This window comes from Pseudorca crassidens, chromosome 17 (assembly GCF_039906515.1).
Source record: "Pseudorca crassidens isolate mPseCra1 chromosome 17, mPseCra1.hap1, whole genome shotgun sequence".
Classification (NCBI taxonomy): domain Eukaryota; kingdom Metazoa; phylum Chordata; class Mammalia; order Artiodactyla; family Delphinidae; genus Pseudorca; species Pseudorca crassidens.
The window spans coordinates 56,515,758-56,534,968 of record NC_090312.1 but is presented as its reverse complement, the minus strand read 5'-3'; the positions used below and the strand labels follow the sequence as shown (position 1 = coordinate 56,534,968).

Here is a 19,211-nt window from a genome sequence, read left to right as displayed (position 1 = left end):
GTGGTTAGAACCGGTTTTCTTTAAATATCAAAAGGTGGACCAGCCTCAGCTGACAACTGATTTAACTTACATGTAGTAATTTAGCCCATGATTTCAAAAAAAAAAGGAAAAGTAGCCTTATGAATCAATGGGAAAGGAAGCATATATGAAAGAAAGAAGCTACCTTTCCTTATTGGCTCAGCTAGGGAAGGATGGAGTCTATGTGAGTTTAATCAAATAGTAATTTGTATGGTCAAAGGATCATCCATTAAAAGTTATACAGCTTAACACCTATCGTGTGTCAGGCTCTGTTTTAGGCACTGGTGATACAGCAGTGAACACAGTAGACAAAACACCTGCTTTCAAAAACTTTCCATTCTGGAGGATAGAGACAGACGTTTTGAAAGTGAGTGGTATAGCTCTTAATGATGGGCTATTTTTGGTATGCTGAAAAGTATACTTTGAAAGCAGAGGATATGAATGAAGAGAATTTCCATGGTCAGCAAAATGACTTGAAAAGCTACCTTAAGGTAACAGTGGAGATGGCCTTGAAAATTAGAGAGGTAATTAATTCATGATTTAGAGTAAGGGTCAGCAAACTTATTCTGTAGAGGGACAGATAGTAAATATTTTTGGCTGCCATTCAGTCTATGTTGCAACTACTCAACTCTACCACTGTAGCTCAAAAGAAGCCACAGACACTACAGAAATGAATGTGCTTGGCTCTCTTGGGATAAAACTTACAAAAACTGGTGGCAGTCTGTAAGCCATTGTTTACCAATTCCTTCTGTAGAGTCAAGCTTGCTGTACTCAAACTTGGCTTCACCTGTTACTTAATGTATGACCTTGTACAAATTACCCCAATTCTCTAAGCTTCATATTTCATAAGAGGAAAATAAAAGTATTTGTCACAGTTCCTAGTTCATAATAAAGTCTCAAAAAAATCTTAGTCATTATTACTATGTTTTATTGTGATAATAAAACAGCTACTGATAATGTGTGATGAGTATGAGTATGTGTGTGTGTATATACATTTGTTTGTATACATGCATACATGGAAACATATGCTTGTGTGAGACTGATCTAACATCCACTTTCCAGATCATGAAAAGATTAAAGAATGTGGAAATAATATTGGTGAAATGACCACCAAAAGTGAAGGTATTGGAGTTTTCATGGCAGAGTAGTTTTGAGTACCAAGATCACCCCACCTTCTGAGATCATTCTACTGGATATGGAGGACCAAAAACTAACATAGATAGAACTTCTGTGGCCCCAGAGCATTATTTTAGACAGAATAACATATGCTTGGGAATTCTGCTGCTGGTGCAGTAGTAGAGGAAGACTGAATGGATACTAAGGTGAAATTAACCCCCTGCGTTGATGTGACAGAAAACATAGTTTGGGAAGATCACTGAACTTTGTAGAGCAAAGAACTGGAGAGGAGAAAGCAACATGAAGAATGAGACCCAGAATTCTGCATAGGAGTCACCATGAGACTGTTGCTGAATACTCAGTGACATATCATAGGGCGAGTCCTTTCAAGACTACATAAAGAATGGACCAGGAAGCTGTAACGTGGATGATTCTCAAAGCTCACAAAGAACTTGGAGATGTTTGAGTTCTGGCCAGCCAGATTCTAGGAGCCATATTGAATACCCAGAGTACAGTCTACTAAATCAACCCACCAAAAAAAGCTTAAAAACAAGACTTAAAGAATCTAGCTGAGGCAGGTGTTGAAATTTTCCATGCAGTTCCCAATCATGTCAACAGTGTTTTTAAGGGTTTTTGTCACAAAGCCCTTGAAAGCAGAAGGCCCTCGACTACAAATTCTGAACAAATCAGAGTCCTTATGACTGGAGCAGCTGATCAAATTGCATATTCACTGCTGTACACTATTGGAAATGGATCTGTCTTTGGTAAAGACCAGCCTATAATTCTTGTGCTGTTGTATATTACTCCTATGATGGGTGTCCTGGATGGTGTCCTAATGGAACTTCAAGACTGCCCATCCTTCCTGAAAGATGTCATCACAACAGATGAAGAAGAGATTGCCCTCAAAGACCTGGTTGTAGCCATTCTTTTGGGCTCCATGCCAAAAAGGGATGGCACAGAGAGGAAAGATTTACTCAAAGCAAATGTGAAAATCTTCAAATGCCAGGGTGCAGCCTTGAAGAAGTATGCCAAGAAGTCAGTTAAGGTTATCGTGGTGGGAAACTCAGTCAATACCAATGGCCTGATTGCTTCAAGTCCATCCCCAAGGAGAACTTTTGTTGCTTGACTCTTTTGGATCACAGCCAAGCTGAATTGCTCTGTTAAACTTGGTGCTAAATTTAATGTGACTTCTGATGATGTAAAGAATGTCATCATCTGGGGAAACCATTCCTCAACTCAGTATCCAGATGTCAACCATGCCAAGGTGAAACTGCAAGGAAAGGAAGATGGTACTTATGCAGCTCTGGAAGATGACAGCTGGCTCAAGGGAGAATTCATCACGGCTGTGCAGCAGTGTGGTACTGCTGTCATCGAGGCTTGAAACCTAACCAGTGCAATGGCGGCTGCAAAAGCCATCTGTGACCACATCAGAGACACCTGGTTTGGAATCCCAGAGGGAGAATCTATGTCCATGAGTGTTATCTCTTATGGCAACTTCTATAGTATTACCAGTGGTCTGCTCAATTCATTCCCTGTTATAATCAAGAACAAGACCTGGAAGGTTGTTGAAGTTCTCCCTATTAATGATTTCTCAGGAGAGGAGATGGATCTTTCTGCAAGGGAACTGGCAAAAAGAAAAGAAACTGCATATGAATTTCTTTCCTCTGTCTAACTAGACAATCATTTTGATGTTACTAAGTACCCCAACACTGAAGAATCTAAACGTTGTCTTTGACTCTAGTACCAAATAATAATAATGCTATACTTAAATTACTTATGAAAATGACACATTTTAAAGATTGTGTGTTTCTTGATACAAATCTGTGACAGTTTATCATCATGCTGTTAGTGCTGCATTCTAAATAAAATATGTATTCCAAAAAAATCTAGACAATTATCAAGTAATCTAGCTAACAGAACAAAATTTCAGTTTAGCATTCTTTCAAAAAAAAGATAAAGAAACAAAACCCAGAACTCAGCAAGCTTACACTTATGATGTCCAGCATGCAATTAAAATTTACTAGACATGCAGAGAAGCATGAACATGTTTCTCATCCCAGAAGAATAATGTGACAATAGAAACAAACTAGGAAATGATATAAATGATGGTATTAGCAGACAAGAATGACAAAAGAACTATTGTAAACATGTTCAAGTATTTAAAGGAAAATGTGAATATAAAGAAGAGGAAAAGAGAAGGTATTTTTAAAAACACCAAGTGTACTTTTCTAGGGTTGAAAAATACAATATCTGAAATAAGAATTTTACTGGGTGGTCTTAATAGTAGATTAGATACTACAAAAGAAAAAAATCAGTGAAATTCAAGATATAGCAATCAAAAGTATCCAAACTGAAATGCAGACAGGAAAAAAAAAAATCTCTAGAAATAAACAAGTTGAAATATCAACAACAACAAAAACAGAACCTCAGTGGCCTACAGGAAAAAATTAAGTAGTAATTATTTAAATTATGTTATATATGTTTAATTACAATATATGTAATTGGAGTCCCAGGAGGAGCTAGAAAGAGGAGGCAGGAAAAAGCATTGGAAGAAACAACAGCCAAAACTTTTCTAAATAAAACAAAATATAAACCCACAATTCAAGAAGTTTATCAAATCTTATGCAAAGTAAATACATAGCAAATTACACAAAAACACATAATAATCAGGTCGCTCAAAACCACTGATAAAGAAACACATTCTAAAAGAAATAATAACGACAAAAGGTGCATTACTACAAAGAAATAAAAATTACTTCAGGCTCTTCATCAGAAACTATCCAACCCAGAAGACAATGTATGGCATTTTCAGAGAACTGACGTAAAAAAAAAGTGATCAAACTAGAATTCTTTTCCAGCAAAAACATTCCTTTGAAAAATGAAAAGAGAAATAAAACTTTTTGGGCAAATGAAATCAGAGATATTTATTGCCAGTAGAACTTTACTACAAGAAATATTAAAGGAAGTCCTTTAGGATGAAGGAAATTGAAATCAATTTGTAATTCAGATCCACACAAAGCAGTGAATATCACTGGAAATGGTATATAAAAAGTTTTTTCATTTTTTAATTTTTCAAATGATAATTATTTAACACAAAAATGCTAAGAATATATTATAGAGGTTATAATATGTGCTGAACTTAAAATAACTATGACAACAATAGCACTAAGAAGAGAAAGGGAGAAATGGAAGTATACTATTGTAAATTTCTTACATTAAACACAAAGTGGTGTAATATTATCTGGAGTTAGACTGCATAAATTAAAGATGCATACTATAAACCCTAAGACAACCACTAAAAAACTACTAAGAGCTACAGCTAATAACTTAATAATGGAGATAAAATTGAACATTAAAAACTACTTGTCTAATCGAAAATAAGGAGGAAAAGAGGAAAAAGAAACAAGATGGTACAAATAGAAAAGAAAATTTAAAAGGTAAATGGCATATACCCTGAGAAAACCATGATTCAAAATGAGACATGTACCACAATGTTCACTGCAGCACTGTTTACAATAGCCAGGACATGGAAGCAACCTAAATGCCCATCAACAGATGAATGGATAAAGAAGATGTGGCACATATATACAGTAGAATATTACTCAGCCATAAAAAGAAATGAAATTGAGTTATTTATAATGAGGTGGATGGACCTAGGGTCGATCATGCAGAGTGAAGTAAGTCAGAAAGAGAAAAACAAAAGCCGTATACTAATGTATATATATGGAATCTAAAAAAAAAAAAAATGGTACTGATGAACCTAGCAGCAGGGCAGGAATAAAGACGTAGACATAGAGAATGGATTTGAGGACATGGGGTGGGGAGGAGAAAGCTGGGGCAAAGTGAGAGTAGCATTGACATATATACACTACAAAATGTAAAATAGATAGCTAGTGGGAAGCAGCAGCATAGCACAGGGAGATCAGCTTGGTGCTTTGCGATGACCTAGAGGGGCGGGATAGGGAGAGTGGGAGGGAGGCTCAAGAGAGAGGGGATATAGGGATATATGTATGCATATGGTGATTCACTTTGTTGTACAACAGAAACTATGGCTAAAATATCGAGGCTCAACAAATGCTGTCTACAAGAAAACTACTTTAAATATGAAGACACTGAATCATTAAAGAAAAAGATGGAAAAAGGTACCACACAAACACTAATCATAAGAAATCTGGAGTGGATATATTAGTATAAGAAAAATTAAATTTCAGAACAAGTAACCCGAACAGAGATTAAGAGGGAAATTATGTAATGATAAAGACTCCATAACAATCTTAATGTATAAACACCTAATAATAGATCTACAAAATACATGAATTGAGAGCTGAAAGAATTGGAAGGACAAAAAAGTACATCTAGATTTATAGAGATTTCTTTATTCCTCTCAGTAATTGATAGAACAAGTAGACAAAACTCAGTAAAACTATAGAAAGCTTGAACAATACTGTCATCCAACTTGACCTAATAGCCATTTATAGAATAATCTTCACTCTCCCCAACAAGAGAATACACACTATTCATGTGCAAATGAAAAATTCACCAAGAATACTGGGGGATAAAACAAGTATCAATAATTTGAAAAGATAGAAATGCTAGAGTATATACTCTGACCATAATGGAATTAAATTAGAAAACAATAACAAAAAGATATCTGGGAAATTCCCAAATATTTGGAAAATGTACAACAGATTTCCTAATAACTCATGGGTCAAAGAAGAAATCACAAGGACTATCAGGAAATATTTAGAACTAAATGAAAATTGAGATAAAATATATCTAAATTTTGGAGGTACATCTAAAGCAGTGATCAGAAGGAAATCTGTGCTCTAAATGCTTATGGTAGAAAAGCAATGAGATCCCAAGTGAATAATGTAAGCTTTCACCTTAATGAGCTAGAAAAAGAAGAGCAAATAAGTCCCAAGTAAGTACAAATGTGGCAATAATGATGATAAAAGCTGAAATAAATAAAAGAGGAACAGGCAGTAGAATTAATGATACTGAAGCTTCTTTTTTGAAGAGATCAATCAAATGAAATACCTTTCACTAAGCTTTCAAGTGAAAAAGAGAGAAAACATAAAATACTAACATGAGGAATAAACAATGAGATATCCAATGTTAAACAAATGTTAAAGAATAATATATATTATAAATAACTTTAGGCGAATAAATCTGACAACTTAAATGAAATGGAAAAAAACCTTGACAGACACAAATTTCCAAAACTGGCAGAAGAAGAAATCAAAAATTAAATTGTCTTTTATCTAGAAACAAAATTAAATTCATAATTTAAATTTTCTCAAAAAGGAGACTCCTGGCCTGGATAGCTTCATTGATGAAAGCGTTCATGTAAATCAACCATATTTCAATAAAAAATAAGCTAAAAATTGAAAAAACCTTTCAAACCTTTAGGAAATAGATAATAAAAATCTTATACAACTTCTTCAGAAAGTAGATAAGGAGCTTCCAAACTCATTTTATTGGGCCAGACTTACCCTGATAACAAACCTAGAAAAAGACATTACAAGAAAACTACAGACCAGTATTCCCAATGAACTTGGATTTCTTAATATTTTTAAAGTTTAGCTAGTAGAATCCAGCAACCTATAAAAAGTATAATACACCAAGAACAAGTTTGGTTTATCTCAGGAATGTAAGGTTGGTTTAATATTTGAAAATCAATCAATTTAATCCATCATCTCAACAATCTAAAAAGGAAAAAAAAAACAAAAACATAAGATCATCTCAATAGATGCCCCTTGAAAGCATTTGGTAAAATTTAACACTCATTCATAATAAAAACTCTCAGCAAATTAAGGAAAGGAAGGGAACTTCCTCAACCTGGCAAAGGACATATGCAAAAAATCTAGAGATAACATCATATTTAATGGTACAACACTGAATGCTTTCCCTTAAAATCAGGAACAAGGCAAGGATGCTCTTTCTTACTACTTCTGTTCACATTATACTATGTGTTCTAGTCAGTGGAATAAAATGGGAAAGGTAAATAAAAGCATACAGAATGGAAAGGAAAAAGTAAAACTCTCTTTATTTGCAGAGGTATGATAGTGAACATGAAAACTCCCAAGAAATTTATAAAACACTACTAGAACTAATAAATTCATTAGCAAGTTCTCAACACACTCTGCCAATATTAAATAAAATCAAGTGTATTTAAATATACTATCAATGAACCATTAGAAAATGAAATTAAGAATCCATTTACAATAGCATTAAAAGCATAAAATACTTCAGGATAAGTATATGCAATACCAGTACTATCAAAAATACAAAACATTGCTAAGAGAATTTAGAGGAGACCTGAGTAAACTGAGATCTATACCATATTCATGGATGAGAAGACTCAGTACTGTTAATGTGTCAGTTCTTCCTAAATTGATCTACGTATTAGCAATCCCAAATTCCTGGAGGTATTTTTTCAAAAATAAAAATTAAATAGCTAATTCTAAAATTCATGTGCAAATGCAAAGAACCTGGTAGAGTCAAAATCATTTTGAAAAAGAACAGATTTGGAAGATTTACACTTCCTGGTTTCAACACTTTCTAAAGTTATAGTAATCAATACAGTGTAATAAAGATAGGCTTATAGTTAAATGGAATGGATTAAAGAGTCCAAAAATAGACACTGAGTTTTCACCAGAGTTGCTAAAGCTAGTTCAGGGGGGAAAGGACTGTCTTTTCAACAAATGGTGTTGAAACAATATTATATCCATTTAGAAAAAAATTAACATTGACTCTTTCCTCATACCTTATGCAAAAATTAATTTGAAATGTATTATAGTCTCAAATGAAAAAGTTAAAACTAAATTTCAAGAAGAAAACATATTAAAAAATCTTTTCTCTATAGGAGTAGGTAAACTTTCTTACATATGTCATAAAAAGCATGAGTCACAAGACAAAGAGATGATAAGTTGAACTTTGGCAAAATAAAAACTCTGTTCTTCAAAGGATATTGTTGAGAAAATGAAATGCGAGTTTAACTGTTCCTGTGTAAAAAATTTCTCCAAAGCCTAGTGACTGAAAACTACAATAAAAAATTATTATTTCTCACAGTGTTTATGGATTAGGAATATGTGAATTGCTTGGCTGGCCAGTTCTGGCTTGGAGTGTCACATGAGATTGCAGTCATCTGAAGGCTTGACAGAGGCTGGAGGATTCATTTCTAAGATGCTGCATATGGCTGGTAAGTTGCTGCTGACTGTTTATCAATAGGTCTTAGTTCCTCTCTGTATGGATCCTCCCAAAGACATTCTCTAGAGCAAGCAATCCGAGAGGGCAGGGTGCAAGCTACAATGACTCTCGTGACCTAGTCTTAGAAGTCACATGCCATCACTTTCACAATTCCTCTTGGAAAATCTGATATGGGTCCGCTCTAAAGGGGAGGAGACTGTATAAAAGTATAGACACTGGAAGCCAAGATCAGTGGGGTCCTTCTTGGAGGCTGACCACAGCAAGCCACATTCTGAGAGAAAAGATTCACAACAAATGTATCTGACAAAGGATTGGTATATAGAACACAAACTGAAGAGACAAAGACAATTTGAAATGGACAAAACATTTGAACAAACACTTCACAAAAGAAAATATACAAATGAGCCATAATCACATGAGAAGATGCTCAACATCATTAGTTATCAGAGAAATAGAAATTAAAACACAGTGACTTACTGCTACACACCTACTAGAATGGCTAAAATCAGAAAGGACTGACATTACCAAGTGTTTGAAAGGAAATAGAAAACTGGAACTAACTCCCGTACATTGGTGGTGGGAATGTAAAATGGCACAACTTTGGAGAGCACAACACTTTGGAGAGCAGTTTGGCAATTTCTTATAATTAAATATATACTTACCATGTGACCCAACAATTCCATTCCTTGGCATTATTTACCCAAGAAAAATGAAAACATATGTCATCACAAAGAACTTTAACCCAATGTTCATAGAATCTTCAGTCTTTATAGCCAAAAGCTGGAAACAAATTAAATGTTCAGCAATAAGACAAATATAAAAAAATTTGGCAAATCCATACAATAGAAATAATAGTCAGCAATAAGAAAAGAAGCAACTACTGCTACACAGAACAACAGGAATGAATCTTTAAAATATGCTGAGCTGAAGAAGCCAGACACGAAAAAGTGCACACTGTCTGATTCCATTTACACCAATCCTTTGAAAAAGTAAAGTTATTCTCTAGTGACAGAGAGCAGATTGGTGGTTGCCTAGGACCAGGGGTAAAACACGGTAAAGCAGCAACCAGATGAGCAAAGGATATGAAACAAGTGTATGTGAAAGAAAGAAAATTTAAGGTGCAGGGAAAACAGGTTAGTGAAGGTTTTCTCATCTTCAGTATTATTGCCATTTTGGATCTGATAATTCTTTGCTTGTGTGTGTGTGTGTGTGTGTGTGTGTGTGTGTGTGTGTGTGTGTGTTTGTGTGTGTGTGTGTGTGTGTGTGTGTGTGTGTGCTGGCCTGTGCACTGAAGGATGTTTAGCACTCTCTGGCCTCTACCCACAAAATGCCAGTGGAAATCTCCCCCAGCTCCCTAGCTGAGATAATCAAAAATGTCTCACAACATTTACAAATGTCCCCTGGGATACAAGATAGTCCCCAGTTGAGAACCACTGGGTTAGTGTATTTATTATGTATTGCTGCATAACAAATTATCCCCCAAATTTAGTGGCTTAAAACAATGAACATTTATTACCTCACAGTTACTATGGGTCAGGTATTTGAGAATGATTTAGTTGGGGTTTCTGGTTCAAGGTCTCTAACGAGGTTGCAGCCAAGATGTCTGTATTATCCAAAGCCTGACTGAGGCTGGTGGATCCACTTCCAGGATTGCTTCATATACATGGAGATTGGCAGGAGGCCTCATATCCTTGCTGGTTGTTGGCAAGATATTCAGTTCCTTGCTATGTGGGCCTCTGATAAGGCTACTTGATATGTCTTCATGACACGGTAACTGCCTTCTTCAGAGCAAGTGATCTGAGAGAGAGTAGAGAGGAGCCACAATACCTTTTTAAGACCTGCTCTTGGAAAGTACATACTGTCACTTTTGCTGTATTGTACTCATTAGAAATAAGTCACTAGCGCACTAATGCCTTTCCTTACATAATCATGTGTGGGAGAAGAGGATGAACTCAGAGTAATGGCACTGCAATCCTGTTTCTACTTGAGAGTAAAATTCTGATGAAAGAAAGAAAAATAAGTTGCTAAGTACAGCCCACATTCATTTGAAAGGGAATTAGACTCCACTTTTTGAAGGGGGGAGTATTGATGAAGTTGTGAGTGTATTTTAAAACCATCATAGTTGGAGAAAGATTCTTTAACAAATGAGCTGGGGGAGACCATGAGAAAGAAAAGGTAGATCATCACACCAAAATAAATCTGAAAGGATTAAATTATTTAATGGATAAAGCAAAATTATCAAACATGTAGAAAAAAGTAAAGGCAGATAAATAACATGATCTCAGGATGGCAATGAAGTTGCAAAGCAAAAAATAATAGAAGAAAACAAAAATGGAAAAGACTAATAATTTTATTTTGGATCAATATCTACATTGTATAAAGCAACTTTTTGTGAATATCCTAGCAAGAAAATGGACAATGGACAAACAATGAGATACCATATTTGCCCTGTGATGAGAATATACCAAGATGAGAATATACCATGATGATTTTGGCACAGTGAAGAAGGACAATCACATATTCTCATATAGTGCTGTGGGACAATTGAGAATGACAATTATAATATCAGTAATTTATTGATCATGTGCCACATAGTTCTAGGTATTTTATTTGTAGCAACTCATTTTCTTTTAATGACAACATCGTATGGTAGCATTATACCTATTTTCTGGTTGAGGCACAGATTAAGGACTTTGGCCAAACCTCATAGCTCATAGGTGGCAGAAGTGTTGACTTACCCAGCTGCCATGATAGGCACAGCACCTCAGGCTCACCATACTTTTAGAGGCCCATAAAATGTTTTAATTTCTTTTAAAATCAGAAAGAAAAAAATGAATGCTTAGGTCAAAGAAAATGTTTTAATGTACAATATCAGTATGTTGTCTTTATAACAATTCAGTTATAAATATAATTTTAAATATTATTTTATGGAAGAAGAGATCCACAAAGTAAAAGTATCTAGGATCCATGAAAATAGGAATCTGGCCCCAGGTGGCAGAGCTGGGTTTTTATCCCAGGCAGTGTGAACCTAGGCCTAAGTTCTTCCTGGAAGGTAACTTGCCAATATGTTTCAAGAGGGCTAAAATTGTTCACACTTTCTATTACTTTTAAGGATGTAAATTAAGGCAGTAAGTAAGGACATGGGCAATGATGGATGAAAAGATATTTGTAATAGTGTTCATTTGAACACCAAAGAAATATTTAATAATGAAAGGCTGGTCCAATGTTTGCTGTCAACGTAAGGGCCTAGGTGAGTACAAGGAACTGCTGAATGGAGCTCACCTGAGGCAGAAACTGAGGACTTGGGAGAGCTGGAAGTAGAGCGGGAAGTGGGAGGAGGCATGTGTGCACTCTGCAGATGGAGTGCAGACCTCTGCTGGGTATGCATAGGTTATGTCTGAGAGTGCACTTGGGAGCATGTTCTTGAATTTATTTTTAAAGGAGCTGGACAAGCAAAAAGGTGAGGGAAACGTTAGAGGAAACAGTACCCTTCAAAGTAGAGATGAGTGAGCACAATCAGGAACTCTGAAGAGTTTGTCATAACAGGAGAGACAGAGCATGTGAGCATGAAAGAAGCCTTGAAGACCATGTTAACTTTTGTCTTGAAAGCTCTGATGAGCCAATGACAGATTTTAAGCAGTGGAGTGATGGGCTCAGATGTATGTTTTAGAATAATCATTGTGGATACAGTATGCATCAGACCCAGGTAGGAAGTCAGAGGGTAGAAGCTGATGGAGTGGAGAGGAAGAGAATGTGCATTTGCATTTATTCAGTCAAGAGATATTTATTGAATCCTACAAATACTCACGAATGCCAATGTTCTTGGTACACAATTCTTTCAAAGGTTTAGTTATGACGGAAGAAGAGAGAGAACTAGAAAGAGGTTTAAAGGCAAGGGAAAGTTTCATACAGAAAAGTCTTAAACATGATTATGTGGAAGAGTTGTACTCAACAGAAAGGATGAGGTTAAAGATATGCCAGGGAGGGCCTTACAGGAGGGAGCAGTCAGTGGAGAGTTTTGGTTGGAGGGGAGCAGGGACAGCCAGCCTGAGATAGAGGAAGACTAGTAAGCTTGGGTGTGGGTGTAGGTAATTTGTGGGGTTTGGGTGAAGCATCTGGCAAAAATTGTAGAAATCCATGCTGGATGACCTTTTTTATCTCTCTGAAGTAGAGGAACAGGTCATATGATGAGTAACGTGGTCGTTACTGATTTCTATTTGCAGGGTGGCCTTGGTTCTAAAAGCAAGGCACAGAACCAAGAGCTCTTCTCCAGGCTAATTGACTCATTTGTATAAATGGGGATAATAGGCCCTTCTTTATGGAACTGCTGTATTCATTAATTGCACAGACACATGCACTTGCTCAGTATTAGTTCTATCATTGTACTCTTGTGGGGTTGGGGTAGTGAACGTTTTGGTTACCAGTAAAAGTGGACTGGAACTCTTCTGGTATGACCATCTGCTAAATGCAATTATTTACTCTTGCAATGGGTTGTAAGTCAAACACTCAGCTAGGTCAAGGAGTATTTATTAACAGCCTCCTTTTGCCGTAAAGCGTTCAAGAAAAGAACGCCAGTGCCTCAAGGACCTTACTGAAAGTCATGAGCGGGTCTGGCCGCGAACCGGAAAGTCAAGTCGGCAGCAACCACCAAGACTTACTGAAGCCTCTTCCCAAATCTCGGCGACGTCTCCTCCCCTTCCACAGGTTCAGGCCTCGCCCCCTCCCTCCCATTGGCTGGCTCTCCCCCTCCCTCGACCGCTCCGAAGACCCGGAGAAGCGGAGTCTTCCAAAGGCATCCTCGGGTCTCCCTCGCTGCGCATGCTCGCGGGAAGCCGGATTCCGGGTCCGGAGTTGGAGGCTCTGGGAGGCCGCGTCGCTGAACGCGGGGTCGAGCCGGCAGGGAGGCGCGCGCTCCGGGCGCGGCGCGCTCCCGAGGAGGGAGGCGTGGGGTCGGCCGGAGGTGGCGCGTGGCCGGGGTGGGGGTGGGGGGAGGGTCGGGTGTCGGCGAGCGCGGCAAGCGGGTTCCGAGTGGCTGCAGGCGGCCTGGGCTGCCGGGGCCGACGCCTGGGTGGCTGTCGCCGCCGCGCCTGCTGCGAGATGGCGATCTTGGGCACGGAAGGGTGAGGGCGCCCGCCGGTGGAGGAGGCGCCGCTGCCGTGGCCGCCGGGCCGCCGGGAGCCGACGGCTTCGCGCCGGGTAAGGACGCCGCGGCGCTGGGCTAGGGGCTGGGGTCGCGGGCGGGGCGGGGGCTCCGGGGGCGCGGGCCGGGAGCCTCTGCGGCGGTGCCCTGAGCCCGGCACGGTCCGCCGCGGGGCGGGACCCTCCGAGGGCAGTCGGGGGCCGTCCGCGTCGCCCTGGCTGCCGACTCCAGCCCGGGGGCTGGGAGTTTTCTGGGGTGGGGTCACGGGTCCTGGCCCGAGTTGGCCCTGGCACAGGCCTGAGCTAATGATCCTGGAGCGGAGAAAAGTGTTTCCGTGACTCGGCAGCCGCAGTTCTCAAGCTTCCTTCCCTTCTTTCAACCTTCCTTCCTTTCTCTAACACCTCTCCAAGAAAACCCTAATATATGGACTTACTCCCAGTGCCCTGACTTTCCCCGCAGTCCCACCGTCCCAAACCAAGGACTCCCCGCCTTAGAACGTCTTTTTCTGCCGTGTTTTTATCACTCCTGGTTCTTCACTGACTCTGCAGCCGCCCCCCCTACCCCCCGCCCAACACAACCCCCACCTCCACCTTTGTGACCTGGTAGATCCCAGTGACCTTGCAGTTTTCGCTAGTCCTTATCTAATCTGTGACTTGGACCTTCTCCTTTCATCCTTTAGACATTGAAAAAATTTTGTACTTTACCCGTTGCTTTTACAGGCTTTAAATGATTACTCTTGTGCACTGCCCTTTCTTTGCTCCATCAATACGGAGTTGAGCCCCCTTTGCTCCCGCGATTATATGAAACCTTCATTACCAAAGAAGAGAAGTATCTGTTATTTTGACATTTTTACTCTTCCAGGATAAAATATTTTCCAGGGGCTTGATGTGGCTTTCTTTTTCTGTTTGATTGGTTTTTATCTTTTTGTGTAGTTAGTGTGCAAAATGTGAGTTCCTGCCTTAAAATGTTGTTGGTAATAATAGTGTAAAAGAATAACGTCCAGAGTTATCTTCCCCCTCTTTGGTTTCTTTTGCCTGAAATACCTGGTGTACAGTTGTATGCAGGTTTCTGCAAGAGTTCATGCTTATGTATAAACCCACTTTACCTGTCTAGTTAAGTCTCTGTATGTATTATGCAAGCGAAATGGACCTTTTAAAGAAGAAAAGCATTCTTTTATTTATGTGACTTGTTTTTACTCATAAAATAGATAATTATCGGTGGCTGAAATTATCACTTTTCATAAATGGTTAATATTTTTAAAATTGAATACATAGTGGCCAAGTATTGGAAGCTCTTCAAATTGAGAAGTGTAAAGTATGTGGGGGAACAGATCTTTCTGAAGTGGCTTATTAACACTTTAAAATAGTTCTTCCCTTCAAATGCACTTATAGGACCTATAACATAAGGGCTTTGAAAAGCAGTAACTAAAGGTTATGTTTTTGGAAGCCTGGTATGATAGAGGATGTTGCATGTAAGGTCTCTGCTTCAAGAGATAGTAATCTGCTTACCCCGCGAAGGCTGAAATTTCTTCTACTGCCTTACACAATTATTAAGCATCTACTGCATGACTGCGATGGATTTGGGGGAATATAAAGATGAGGGTGATAACAGTTTCTGCCCTCACAGACTAGTTAGGCAGGTAAGACTATACACAAATGCCTCATTTGTCTTTTAAGACATAGTTACGTTTCATACTGAATTCACATTCAGAGGATGTAGGGCTCACATCTCATGGGGGGTTATTTCATAGAGCTTCTGGTTTTTGAAATCTTTGGGTTGAAGTATGACTATAGACTTTCGATAGGCTGGGAAAGGTAATCCAGGCAGAGAGAAGGGACTAAGAGAGCACAGAGTTCATACATTTAGGGAGAGGCAAGTATGTTTGGATGGAATATAACGTATTTGTACCAGTATAATGGGTGGTAAAGCTTAAAGTAAAAATTTGGACCAGTTTATGGATTGCTTTTGGTGCTGGGCTTATGACCTTGGATTTAGTAGGCGATGAGGGTTATACAGATGATTTTTGAGTTGGGAATGAAACGATTAAACCTTTGTTTTCATAGGATTAATCTGGCAGCAGCTTGTAGTGTGAATTGAAGTAGAGGGAACCTGGAGGTAGAACGACTTCTTTCTTCATTGCTGTGGTCATAGGTGTGAGGGTCTGAACTCTGGAGGCAGTAATAGGAATTGAGGAAGGAATGGAGGAAGGAAGGACAATAGACAGAATTTGATGATGAGAGAGAAAATGAAGAAAGTAAAAATAACTGAGATTCTGGTCCAGGTTGATTGGGAGAATAGTGGTACATTTTGAGCAACATCAATTGGAAGCTTTATCTTCAGCGTATGTGTGGCACTTTACAGCAGTAGTTCTCAGCCTCTGGGGGATTAGTAACTCTTGGTGAAACTAAAGAAATCTGCTGGCCTGGAAAATTTCCATATGCACCTGTGCTTTGTGGATATAATTTTAGGGGAGTCTCTGGACCACCTAAATCTCATCCATGGAACCCAATGGGTTGAAGCAGTGCTTAGAATTACTGGGGGCCTTTTAAAACTATTGAACCTTCAAATGCTTCCATTTACCAATAAGAACCTCTAGGTGTACATATTGTATGTACACCTAGAGACAATATCTCCTTAGACTTGTGTTGTGGTTGACAGCTTACAGAGAATTTTGACTAACTTATCTTATTTGCTATTCTATTACAGAACAGACTAGTCCAAGAGGTTAAATGATTTGTCCCAAGCATTTCAGTTAGCAAGTGGGTAAAGTAGAATCAGGAGTTGATTGACAGTGATGGTTTTCTTGTATGGAGACATGTGCAACAGATTTACCATCAATTGGATGTAGTCACTGCCTTTAAGTGACCTCATCAGCAGGGACTAGATGATCCTGGGAGGTTCCTTTCAGTTCTTAACATTTTGTGATTCTTGGGTTTTAGATTTTTATTGGACTATCTGTACCTTTCTTGTTTTCCATGTGCAGGAGAACTGGTGAGGCTGAGGGATGAATTGGGTGTATGGAGAGCGGATAGAAATATCAGAACAGTCATGTTCTCATTTATTTCCTTTGTATCTCAGTTTGGATTGGAGAGGTGGGGCTGGAGGGGAAGTAAGTGAAATAAGAAACTTTAAGAACTTTTATCTTCTCTGTTCGAGTATTCCCTGAAACTACTTCATTCAGGAACGCTTTATCAAGTAAAAAGTAAAACTTTACAGAATAATGAAGTGCAGAGACCTAGTCAGTGAATTTTTTCATTGGATTAAGTAGCTAACTCTGGTTAAATTATTACAGAGGAAGGCTGAGAACTAACGCTGTAAAGTGCCACACATACGCTGAAGATAAAAATTCCAATTGATGTTGCTCAAAATGTACCACTATTCTCCCAATCAACCTGGACCAGAATCTCAGTTATTTTTACTTTCTTCATTTTCTCTTTCATCATCAAATTCTGTCTATTGTCCTTCCTTCCTCCATTCCTTCCTCAATTCCTATTACTGCCTCCAGAGTTCAGACCCTCACACCTATGACCATAGCAATGAAGAAAGAAGTCGTTCTACCTTCAGGTTCCCTCTACTTCAGTTCACACTACAAACTGCTGCCAGATTAATCCTCTGAAAACTAATTATGGTTAAAGCATAATTTGATTAGTAAACAGTTGACTTTTCTGCATCTATAGGATTGTCTTCCTGGTAGGGAACCAGAGCAGGTTATTACATAGTATCTGTTATAGCCCTAGAAAGTTTGATTCTGTAATTATTAGAAAGGCTAGGATCTTTTTTACTCTTTCTGTAAAAATATGATGTACCTATAACAAGCAGTGGAAGGCAATAAATTAGCCTTAATAGTGGTTTTTGAAGTAACCAGTTACTAATACATAGTGGAGAGAAAATGTCTAACAAAAAGCACATACATAGATGATTTTTTACTCTTTGCTGGCGTTAAGAAGAATATCATATTTTATATATTACAGTATATTACACTTTTTCAGCATGGTTGCATATATGTCATCATTTGATTCTCATGAAAATTGATCAGTAGGTGTGTAAGGAGATAATTCCTTTTTAGATGAAGACACTGGAGCTCAAAGAAATTAAAAAATGTAAAATTTCCAGGGTATATGGCTAGCAAGTGGCCAAAATTAGAACTAGAGCTAAAACCTATTTTTTTTGTTCCTGAGTCAGTATTCTTTTCCCACCAACTCTTCATCTAAAATGGGAATTTAACTGAAGGCTCTGTGTGAGAAGTTTGAATTTACCTGTTTGGAATCTGTGTTAAACTTTTTTACCGTGTAGATCTGAGCTTGTTTATTTCCTCCTTTGTGTGAAAATGGTAACCTCATTGTAGTGGCTATCGGTAGGTAAATTTGAAAATTTTAAGTATTTATCACAGTTATCCTCCTATCAAGGAAAAAGCAAAAGGTGATTTCTTGTCTGCAAAAGTACATTGGTGAAATGTAGGGATTAATACCCTTTTGAAAATTTGTTGATTTTTAATTCAGGTGTTTTTACAGATGGAGTTTGTTCGTTTATAAAAGTTTTGTCTATGAAAATTTGTATTTTTGGAGCAATCAGGATCTGATTTTCAAAAGTACATATCATGATATTCCGTGGTTTTTACCAGTACATAAAAAGCTTTATCATTTAAAAAGAAATTTACCTTAAAAAGCTCTTAGTATACATTTTAAATTCATATGTTTAAATGACTTTTTTTGGAGTATGTTTTGTAAAACTATTTGTCAGATAGTTCCTAAGGTATAAGAAAGGCCAGCATCTGTCTTGATGTTCCTTAAATCATTTGTTCATAACCCATTGTGGTGTCCCTGCTGCCTGTCATTACACCCCTCCTTTTTTCCTGGATTTTGAACAAATTAGGCAAAAAGACAAGGAACCAGGTGAGCATTGTTTTGGTTATTTATTGCTGTGTGACAAAAAAACCTGAAACTAAGTGACTTAAAACAACCAGGATTTTTGGCTTTTTGTTTTGTTTTGTTTTTGGCTCACAGGTTTGCTTTCCTGGGCTGGGCTCATTTGGGCAGTTCTGCTGGTTTTGCGGGTGGTCACTTTAATAGCTGGCTTTCAGCTGCATGCTAGTCTTCTCTCTCTTTCTTTCTCTCTTTCTCTTTCTCTTTCTCTTTTACCACATAGTCTTGTCTCAAGGCCACTTCTCTCCATGTGGCCTTTCCAGAAGGATTGCTGGCCTTACATGGTGGCTTAGGGCTTCCAGGAGTGCAAAAACAGAGGCAACCAGGCCTTCTTAAGACATAGGCTTGGAACCAGCATAGCCTCATTTCTGCCACATTCTGTTGGTTAAAGCAAGTCATGGGTCTAGCCCAGATTCAAGGGAAAGGGACTAGACAAAATATCTGAATCCCGGGATTACACCACACAGCTGTATTACCCCAAAATGGGGCTTCTGGAAGAACTGTTTTGGAAGCTGAGACTTGAGCTGCCTGGTACTTTTAGTACTTTGAGTCTAGGCCTGTCAGAGGGAAAGCTGAATCTAAAGTGCAAATGATAGCATGTTTGGCTTATTACACAAATAGGAATAGTCAGCACTCCTGGGGTAGAGAAGGGGAGAAAGTTTTGGGTCTCTGGGGTTTGACCCAGTATGTTACCATAATGGGGCAGGATTGACTTGCCGTACTTGAGGGCAAGAAAGTGCAGGACCCAGAGCCCAGGCTGCTCTGAAACGGTTCACTCTGGCCTTAACTAGCCTTGAGCAAACTGG

At 38.4% G+C, this 19,211-nt stretch overlaps 1 protein-coding gene and 1 pseudogene across 1 annotated transcript in view; both read left to right on the top strand.

The window, feature by feature from the left end:
- Positions 1-1,816: 1,816 nt before the first annotated feature.
- Positions 1,817-2,869, top strand: LOC137210747 (malate dehydrogenase, cytoplasmic pseudogene; annotated as a pseudogene).
- Positions 2,870-13,409: 10,540 nt separating this feature from the next.
- The window catches only part of WWP1 (WW domain containing E3 ubiquitin protein ligase 1), a 112,333-nt gene continuing 106,531 nt past the window's right edge, over positions 13,410-19,211 (top strand). Inside the window, exon 1 of the mRNA XM_067711936.1 lies at positions 13,410-13,539. The gene's annotated coding sequence lies outside the window, so the exon portion shown is untranslated. The remainder of the gene's footprint in view (positions 13,540-19,211) is intronic.